The sequence below is a fragment of the Macaca mulatta genome, chromosome 16, assembly GCF_049350105.2.
Source record: "Macaca mulatta isolate MMU2019108-1 chromosome 16, T2T-MMU8v2.0, whole genome shotgun sequence".
NCBI classification, from domain to species: domain Eukaryota; kingdom Metazoa; phylum Chordata; class Mammalia; order Primates; family Cercopithecidae; genus Macaca; species Macaca mulatta.
In genome coordinates this window covers 46,170,596-46,181,155 of record NC_133421.1, presented here as the reverse complement: position 1 = coordinate 46,181,155, position 10,560 = coordinate 46,170,596, and the positions used below count along the sequence as shown (strand labels likewise).

The 10,560-nt window shown below is 44.7% G+C and overlaps 1 long non-coding RNA gene across 1 annotated transcript; it reads right to left on the bottom strand.

Annotated features, from left to right (window-relative positions):
• Window positions 1-2,194: 2,194 nt before the first annotated feature.
• Window positions 2,195-9,213, bottom strand: LOC114673103 (uncharacterized). The gene is made up of 3 exons (XR_003723701.2): window positions 9,132-9,213; window positions 3,461-3,568; window positions 2,195-2,328 (listed from the first exon to the last, which is right to left on the bottom strand). It is a non-coding gene; the product is annotated as an uncharacterized LOC114673103 (long non-coding RNA).
• Window positions 9,214-10,560: the final 1,347 nt, after the last annotated feature.

Genomic DNA, 10,560 nt, shown 5'->3' with positions numbered 1-10,560 from the left:
GAGGTGTGATGCTGGGACGGTAGTTATGTTTAAACAAGATGACCTAATCATTTTTTAAGCTGGGCGGTAGGTGTATGACAGTTCTCCTCCTTACAATTGTCTGTTGCTTTTTAAAGTGGGTCACATTATGCTCCATGACCAAAAAACAATCACCATCATCCTCCTCCTCCTTCTCCACCTACATCCCAAGGAATGGAAAAAGAAACTGTATTTTCTCAGATTCTGAGGTGGGAGAAAGACAATAACTAACATACTAACTCATTTACTCATAAACATATTGCTATGGGGTGAAGCATGTGCCTTACCCACTCCCCCAAAAATTTCGTATGTTGAAATTCTAACCTCTAGCTCCTCAGAATGTGACCTTATTTGGAAAAGGTTATTGCAGACATAATTAGTGAAGATGAGGTCCTACTGGAGTAGAGAGGAACCCTAATCCAGTATGCCTGGTATCCTTACAAAAAGGGGAAATTTGGCCACAGATATGCACACAGGTAGAACACCATGTGAACATGAAGACAGAGATCCGGGTGATGCACCTACAGGCCAAAGAATGACAGAGATTACAGCAAACCACCAGAAGCCGGGGAGAGGCAAGGAACATACAGTTCCTCACAGTCGTCAAAGAAACCAACTCTAACAACATGATGTAGAACTTCTAGTCTCCAGATCTATGAGATAATGAATTTCTGTTGTCTCAGCCACCCGGTTTGTGGTACTTTGTTGCAGCAAGCCTAGCAAACGAATGCACATATATTCTATAGTCTGAAGAAAGAATTCCCAGAAAATCATATTTAAAATGGTTAAATTAAGCAAAATAAAATAAACCAAAAAAAGAAAAGTCCCAACTACCTGAAATACTTAATTGTCTTAGGAAACTGATTTAAAAATAGCTCATACAGTCAACTGCCACTGGCTTTAGTTCTTTAAAAAAACAGTACAAAAATAAAAGATGCTTGGCTGGGTGCAAGACTCCATCTCAGAAAGAAAAGAAAATAGAGTTTACTAATTACTACTGAATAAACTCACACCTGTAATCCCAGCACTTTGACAGGCTGAGGTGGGTGGATCACTTGAGTCCAGGAGTTCGAGACCAGCCTGGGTGACATGGTGAAACTGTTTCTGCAAAAAATTATCCAGGCATGGTGACACATGTCTGTAGTCGCAGCTATTCTGGAAGCTAAGGTGAGAGAATCACCTGATTCTGGGGAGGTCAAGGCTGCATTGAACTGTGATCGTGCTACTGCACTCCATGCTGGGTTCCTGGGTGACAGAGTGAGACCCCATCTCAAAATAAAATAAATAAAAAATAAAAACAAAGATGCTGAAGAGAGGATAAACCAGAGATCTCTGAACTGCTAATGAAAATAATGTTTCTGTCTGCTCTGAGATTTTTTCTTTTTTTTTCTTTTTTTGAGATGGAGTCTGGCTCTGTCGCCCAGGCTGGAGTGCAGTGGCCCCATCTCCGCTCACTGCAAGCTCCGCCTCCCGGGTTCCCACCATTCTCCTGCCTCAGTCTCCTGAGTAGCTGGGACTACAGACGCCCGCCAAAACACCCGGCTAATTTTTTGTATTTTTAGTAGATTCGGGGTTTCACCGTGTTAGCCAGGATGGTCTCGATCTCCTGACCTCGTGATCCGCCCGCCTGGGCCTCCCAAAGTGCCAGGATTACAGGCGTGAGCCACCGGGCCCGGCCGCGTTTTTTCTTATTCCAAAAAAGTCTCAAGCGATCCACCTGCCTCAGCCTCTCAAGTAGCTGGGACTCACAGGCACACGCCACCACACCCAGCTAACTTTTTTTTTTTTGAGACGGAGTCTCCCTCTGTCGCCCAGGCTGGAGTGCAGTGGCATGATCTCCGCTCACTGCAAGCTCCGCCTCGCGGGTTCGCGCCATTCTCCTGCCTCAGTCTCCCGAGTAGCTGGGACTACAGGCGCCCGCCACCACGCTCGGCTAATTTTTTGTATTTTTAATACAGACTGGGTTTCACAGTGTTTGCCAGGATGGTCTTGATCTCCTGACCTCGTGATCCGCCCGCCTCGGCCTCCCAAAGTGCTGGGATTACAGGCTTTAGCCACCGCGCCCGGCCCAGCTAACTTTTAAATGTTTTGTAGAGATGAAGTCTTGTTATGTTGCCCATGCTGGTCTTGAACTCCTGGCTTCAAACAATCCTCCCACCTCAGCCCTTTAAAGTTTTGGGATTACAGGTATGAGCCCTTGCACCCAATTATATGCTTTCATGTATACTTACCAACAGAGGTTTAAAGGGGGGGCTCCACCTTTCCAGCCAGAAGTTCTTCCCAGTTAATGTGTCTAAAGAATGGATGAGCCTAGGGGAAAAAAAAGCAGAAAGAAAAGTTGAGGGGAATAGACTTTGCTGGATTGAGAAATTAATCACCTTTTTGAAATTATAAGTCACAAAATAAGCTAAACTTAAAAGCAACTACATATAACCCTGAGAAATACATAAAACTAGCACTATCTTCCCCACAAAACACCAAACATGCCAATCCCTACTTGAACTTCTCCAGGGTCCCCAGGCCCAGCTCCCAGATGAGAAGCAGCTTGATAGAGGAAAAAAAGCCTGGATAAAGAACCTTAGTCAAACTGATTTTTTTCCTTTTTAGACTCGCTTGTCTACTTTGCCTTGAGAAAATATAGTTTACTGGCCGGGCACGGTGGCTCATGCCTGTAATCCCAGCATTTTGGGAGGCTGAGGCAGGTGGTTCACCTGAGGCTGGGAGTTCGAGACCAGCCTGGCCAACATGGTGAAACCCCTTCTCTACTAAAAATACAAAAATTAGCCCGGCATGGTGGTGCACACCTGTAATCCCAGTTACTAGGGAGACTGAGGCAGGACAATCACTGGAACCTGGGAGGCGGAGGTTGCAGTGAGCCAAGATCATGCCATTGCACTCCAGCCTGGATGACAGGGCAAGACTCCATCTCAGAAAGAAAAGAAAATAGAGTTTACTAATTACTACTGAGTAATTGTTTAAGGGTCTGTAATCCCAGCACTTTGGGAGGCCAAGGCAGCTGGATCACCTGTGGTCAGGAATTCCAAACCAGCCTGACCAACATGGTGGAACCCTGTCTCTATTAAAAATACAAAAATTACCCAGGCGTGCTGGCGGGCGCCTGTAATCCCGGCTACTCCAGAGGCTGAGGCAGGAGAATCGCTTGAACCTGGGGGGCTGAGGTTGCAGTGAGCCAAGATCGCGCCACTGTACTCCAGCCTGGGTGATAGAGCGAGACTCTGTCACAAAAAAAAAAAAAAAAAAAAAAAAAAGAATTATAAAAACCAATATGAAAAGAAAGTCGTTAGATAAATCTGTACTTCGCCTTCAAAAACTGAAGACTTTTTTTGTTCAATATGTATTATTCAAAATATACATTAAATTCTATCTAGTTAAATCCTAGTCATTGAATCTTATAGTGTTGGTGACCATTTAAGAACCTTACCTTTTTAAGCAGATCTCTGGCTTCTTGTGTGAGGTAGGGAGGCAAATTGAGTTTACATTTGAGGATGTTGTCAGTTGTTTTCTTTCCATTCTCCCCAGTGAATGGGGGCTAAGAGTAGAAGACAAGTGAAAAATATTAGCAGGGAGTGAAAAATATTAGCATATAAGAAACAAATTTTAAATAACAATATTATCTATTTCCTGAATTAGTTATGCATGGAGATCAGAAATGTATGCTGTGAAATAGGCTAACTGCTAAAGACTTTTATTTTGTTTTAGAGACAGGGTCTCACTATGTTGTCAAGGCTAGATTCTATTAATAATCCTTGGCTCCAATGATCCTCCCGCCTCAGCCTCCTGAGTAGCTTGGGCTACAGGCACGCACCACTGTGCCTGGCAGAAGTGCAGTTTTTAAGCAACAGGACAGAGGAAGTAGCAGTGTCCTAGAAGGAAGCCTGTGTTTCCACCATTAACTTATTGTGTGATAATAAGTGAGCTATGTGATTTTATGCTTTAGTTTCTCCATTTATAAAATAAGGACTCCTGAGTAGCTGGGATTACAGGAGCACACCACCATGCTCGGCTAATTTTTCTATTTTTAGTAGAGACGGGGTTTCACTATGTTGGCCAGACTGGTCTCAAACTCCTGACCTCATGATCCACCCACCTTGGTCTCCCAAAGTGCTGAGATTATAGGCATGAGCCACTGAGCCTGGCATAGGAATTCTTTATACTACCCTTGAAACTGTTTAAGTATGAAATTATGTCAAAATAAAGTTTTTCCGGGCAGGCACAATGGCTCACAACTGTAATACCAGCACTTTAGAAGGCCAAGGCGGGAAGATCACCTGAGGTCAGGAGTTCAAGACTAGCCTGGCCAACACGGTGAAAGCCCAACTCTACTAAAAATACAAAACAATACCCCGGTGTGGTGGCGCATACCTGTAGTCCCAGCTAAACGGGAGGCTAAGGCAGGAGAATCGCTTGAACCTGGGAGGCAGAGGTTGCAGTGAGCTGAGATTATACCTCTGCACTCCAGCCTGGGCGAGAGGAGCGAAAGTCCATCTTCAAAAAAAAAAGTTTTTCCAACGGCAATAGTCACAAAAAAGTGACTACATTCTGCACCTTTCTGTTCCATGTTACGTGTTACTGTGAAATCTTTCTCAGAGAACTGAACCGTGTTTGGTAGAAATAGATACTTGTGGCCGGGCACAGTGGCTCATACCTGTAATCCCAGCACTTTGGGAGGCCAAGGCAGGCGGATAATGAGGTCAGGAGATCAAGACCCTCCTGGCTAACATGGTGAAACCCCGTCTCTACTAAAATAATACAAAAATTATCCAGGCATGGTGGCGGGCAACTGTAGTCCCAGCTCCTCGGGAGGCTGAGGCGGGAGAACGGCGACAACCCAGGAGGCGGAGCTTGCAGTGAGTTGAGATTGGGCAACAGAGCCAGACTCCATCTCAAAAAAAATAAAATAAAATAAACAAAGAAATAAAGTACATTTTAACTTTTAAACTCCTGCCACAGGCCAGGCGTGGTGGCTCATGCCTGTAATCCCAGAACTCTGGGAGGCCGAGGCGGGTGGATTACCTGAGGTCAGGAGTTTGAGACCAGCCTGACCAACATGGAGAAACCCCGTCTCTACTAAAAGTAAAAAATTAGCCAGGAGTAGCAGCGCATGCCTGTAATTCCAGCTACTGAGGAGGCTGAGGCAGGAGAACTGCTTGAACCCGGGAGGCAGAGGTTGCGGTGAACCAAGATCGTGTCATTGCACTCCAGTCTGGGCAACAAGAACGAAACTCCATCTAAAAGAAACAAAACGAAACAAAACAAAATCTCCTGCCGCAAGTTTTTAAATCTTACGTGAATGAAAACACAAGGATGCTGGGATTATTTACCTGGGGAGAGGGAGAAAAAAATCAAAAAGGTCCTCTCAACACAAGAATGAAGCAAAGCTTTTAACATCTGCCTGTTACCTGTTTACTTCCTGTCCTTTTTTTTTTTTTTTGAGATGGAGTCTCACTCTGTTGCCCAGGCTGGAGCACAGTGGGGCGATCTCGGCTCACTGCAAGCTCCGCCTCCTGGGTTCATTCTCCTGCCTCAGTCTCCTGAGTAGCTGGGATTACAGGTGCCTGCCACCACGCCCGGCTAAATCTTTTGGATTTTTAGTAGAGACGGGGTTTCACCCTGTTAGCCAGGATGGTCTCGTTTTCCTGACCTTGTGATTCGCCCGCCTCAGCCTCCCAGAGTGCTGGGATTACAGGCGTGAGCCACTGCGCCTGGCCCTTTACTTCCTGTCTTATGGCCAGCTAGGATGACTGCAGTCAAGTAGGTCTGGTTTCTCTTAAAGAGCCAAACTCACGAATTTAGAATTTTAATTTAAGTGGCAAGAAATGATGTCATGCATGCTGATTTCCCTTCTGAAAGGAATTAGGCTGATCAGCTATTATTGTTCAAATGCAATGGTACTCAAAATTTATTTTAGATCCCTCTCCCTCCCATCCTCAGAATGGAAAAGCAAAAATAAATGTCGAGCCAGTACTACCCCTTCTTATGAAACACAGTAACTTTCAATGGCATTGTCTTACTGTGAAGAATAAGTTCCTGAAAGTCACACTTGAGTATTATTTATATCCCAGTTTGTTTCCAAAAGAGGTTCTGCAGCATACGACATAGTAATATAGGCCGGGCACAGCGGATCACACCTGTAATATTAACACTTTGGGAGGCTGAGGTAGGCAGATCGCTTGAGCCCAGGGGTTCAAGACCAGCCTGGGCAATATGGCAAAATCCCACCTCTACAAAAAAAAAAAAAAAAAAAATTAGTTGGATATGGTGGTGGTACACCTGTTGTCCCAGCTGTTCAGCAGGCTGAGGCGGGCAGATCAATTGAGCCCAGAAGGTCAAGGCTGCAGTGAGCTATGATTACACCACTGCACTCCAGCCTGGGTGACAGAATGGACCCTATCTCGAAAAAACAAAAAATGTGTGTGTGTGTGTATATATATATATCTATATATATACACACACACAGACACACACACATATACACAGATACTATATATATATGCACACACTATATTTACACACCCTACAAATATATATACACTTACATATATATATAAACTACAACAAACAATTAGAGTAGAAAATTAAGTTGAAATAGTTTTAAAAGGACAGAAGGCATAAGCCATAAAAGCCTACTGAGGCCGGGTGCAGTGCCTCACACATAAAATCACAGCACTTTGGGAGGCCAAAATGGAAGGACCACTTAAAGTCAGGAGTTCAAGACCAGCCTAAGCAACGAAGTGTGACCTCATCTCTACAAAAAATAATTTTTTTAAAAAAATAGGGCCAGGCGCGGTGGCTCAAGCCTGTAATCCCAGCACTTTGGGAGGCCGAGACGGGCGGATCACAAGGTCAGGAGATCGAGACCATCCTGGCTAACACGGTGAAACCCCGTCTCTACTAAAAAATACAAAAACGTAGCCGGACGAGGTGGCGGGCGTCTGTAGTCCCAGCTACTAGGGAGGCTGAGGCAGGAGAATGGCGTGAACCCGGGAGGCGGAGCTTGCAGTGAGCTGAGATCCGGCCACTGCACTCCAGTCTGGGCGACAAAGCGAGACTCTGTCTCAACAAAAAGAAAAAATAAAAATAAAAAAATAAATAAAAAAAAATAAAAAAAAATAAAAAAATAGAGTCTATTGGCAAGGTGTGGTGGCACATGCCTGTAATTCCAGTAGTTTTGGCGGTCGAGGCGGGCGGATCACGACGTGAAGAGAAACCCTGTCTGTACTAAAAATAAAAAAAATAAAAAATAAAAAAAAAAATTAGCCGGACGTGGTGGCAGGTGCCTGTAGTCCCAACTACTATAGAGGCTGAGGCAAGATAATAGCCTCAACCCGGGAGGTGGAGCTTGCAGTGAGCGGGGATGGTGCACTCCAGCCTGGGCAACAGTGCAAGACTCCGTCTCAAAAAAAAAACAAAACAAAAAAAAAAAAAATGGGGAAACGAAACAAAACAAAAACAAAAGCAAAACAAAAAGGCAGGCCGTGGTGGCTCACGCCTGTAATCCTATCACTTTGGGAGGCCCAGGTCACGAGGTCAGGATATCGAGATGATTCTGGCTAACACGTTGAAACCCCATCTCTACTAAAAAAACAAAAAATGAGCAGGGCATGGTGGCGGGTGCCTGTGGTCCCAGCTGTTCTGGAGGCTGAGGCAGGAGAATGGCGTGAACCCGGGAGGTGGAGCTTGCAGTGAGCCGAGGTCCTGCCACTGCACTCCAGCCTGGGCAATAGAGTGAGACTCCCTCTCAAAAAAAAAAAAAAAAAAAAAAAAGCAACAAACTGGGTATATGCCTTTAGAAGTGGTATGTACATTTCCAGCATTATAAATGAATAGAAATGAGTGGCAATAGTTACTTTGGTCCCTAGATTTTTGGTATCTTAACTAGTTTTAGATCTCTTCCACTGAAGAGATTGCCTGTGGAACCTTGTTAGGAATGGAAGCACTGAAGGCAAACTGCTTGGGTTTGAATTTTGTTCTATCCCTTGCACCCTGCCTGGGTTCAAATCCTAGCTCTGCTTAGTAAGTTCTTTTAAGGTGATGATCTTCGAGCAAATGTCTTAGCTCCTGTTTTCCCAAGTAAATGGACACAATAGTTGCTACCTTGTGGAAGGATTCATGTAATTGACCAGTATTTACCAAGTAGCATCAGCCTTCAGTTTTAGTCATTGGTGATTCTGTATTTGACTGTGAGAGGGTTGGGGTGGGGGGTGGTGTGTGTGTGTAGCACTTAAGAAAGGAAAAGATACTTTTGATAAGGGAGAAGTCACTTTTCTCTGCTTTTGTGTCAAAAGGGAAGAAGGGAGTTTTGGAAAGGCATAGGAATTTTGTTCAATACTAAGCTCTCTTCCTCAAAATCAGAGGTACACAGAATGTGTAATAATTTGCAGAATTTCTTGACTTCAACAATTTGATTTTTTAAAATTTATTTTTTTTTTTAGGTTTAGACTGAGCTACAGTTAATCTGTGGTGACGTTCTGGATGCACTGGACAAACACCTCATTCCAGCAGCTACCACTCTGGCAAGTCCAAGGTTTCCTATTATGAAATGTAGGTTCTATACTAAGAACTAACAAGTGTACTTCAATAATTTTAAACACTCTCAAGAATAATTGGCTTTGTTTCTTTTTTTCTTGGATATTTCCTATTATTTTCCTTATTAAATATAACCAAAAATCCCACAGAAATTAACTGAGGAGCTTCCAAGTATCAACAAAATTATCACTCCATAGACTAGAATTAAACAAGCAAGTGGTTCCAAGAAATGCCACAAGTGTATGAATCATAACATAAAATTTCTACACGAAACATTCAGCCAGGACTGTGCAATGTGTGGCCGTTTGGGGGAGGGAAATGAGATAGGTTCCATGAAAGCAAAAGAATATAAATAACTAAAGCAAAAGCTAATGCATTTTTATAATAGCCTGACCATCTTTTTATTCCAACATCAACTATCCTTCTAACATTAAACAATTATTTTTAAATAAAAATTGGAAACCTACATAAAAGAAAGTCATGATTCTAAAAAGGCCAACTTTGAATCTTACATTTTCCTTTCTAGTATATAACCTACATTTCATAATAGAAAACCTTGGACTTACCAGTGGTAGCTGCTGGAATGAGGTGTTTGTCTAGTACCTCCAGCATGTCGCCACAGATTAACTCCAGCTCAGCCTCGACCTGAAAAAATAAAAAAAATTTTTAAAAATCAGATTGCTCAAGTCTAGAAATTCTGTAAATTATTACACATTCTATGTACCTCTGATTTTGAGGAAGAGAGCTTAGTATTGAACAGAATTCCTTTCCCTCTCCAAACTCCCTTCTTCCCTTTTGATACAAAAGCAGAGAAAAGCTGCCTCTCGGTCATCAAAAGTATCTTTTCCTTTCCGCATGCAATTAAGTGCTACACACACACACCACCCCGCACCCCAGCACCGCCTCACAGTCCAACTACACAATCACCAATGACTAAAACTAAACACTGATGCTCCTTGGTAAATGCTGGTCAATTACGTGAATCTTTCACAAGGTAGCAACTACTCTGTCCATTTACTTGGGAAAACAGGAGCTAAGACATTTGCTCGAAGATCACCCCCTTAAAAGAACTTACTAAGCAGAGCTAGGATTTGAACCCAGGCAGGGTGCAAGGGACAGAACAAAATTCAAACCCAAGCAGTTTGCCTTCAGTACTTACATTTCTAACAAGGTTCCACAGGCAATCTCTTTAGTGGAAGAGATCCAAAACTAGTTAAGATACCAAAAATCTATGGACCAAAAAAACTATTGCTACTAATCTCAATTCATTTATAATGCTGAAAATGTACACCACCTCTAAACGCACATTCTTAGCGTGCTTCCTATTTTTTTTCTTTTTCTTTTTTTTTTTTTTTTTGAGACAGAGCCTCACTTTGTCCCTCAGGGTGGAGTGCAATGGCGCAATCTCAGCTCACTGCAACCTCCACCTCCAGGGTTCACGCCATTCTCCTGCCTCAGCCTCCCGAGTAGCTGGGACTGAGAGGTGACAACCTGCTAGCAGCCCTCGCTCTCTGCGCCTCCTGGGCCTCGGCGTCCACTCTGGTGGCGCTTGAGAAGCCCTTCAGCCTGCCACTGCACTGTGGGAGCCACTCTGGGCTGGTCGAGGACAGAGCTGGCTCCCTCTGCTTGCCGGGAGGTGTGGAGGGACAGCCGCGGGCGGGAACCGGGGCTGCGCCCGGCACTCGCGGGCCAGCGCGAGTTCCCTGTGGGCGTGGGTTCGGCGGTGCCCGCACTCAGCACCGGGTAGTGAGGGGCTTAGTACCTGGGCCAACAGCTGCAGAGGGTGCGCCATGTCCCCGCAGTGCCGGACCGCCGGCGCTGCCCTTGAATTCTCTCCGGGCCTCAGCTGCCTCCCGAAGGGCGGGGGCTCGGGACCTGCATCCTGCCATTCCCGAGCCTCCCTGCACCCCTCCGTGGGCTTCTGCGCTACCCGAGCCTCCCAGAGGAGCGCTGCCCGCTGCGCCATGCCGCTTGGTCCCATGGACCGCCCAAGGA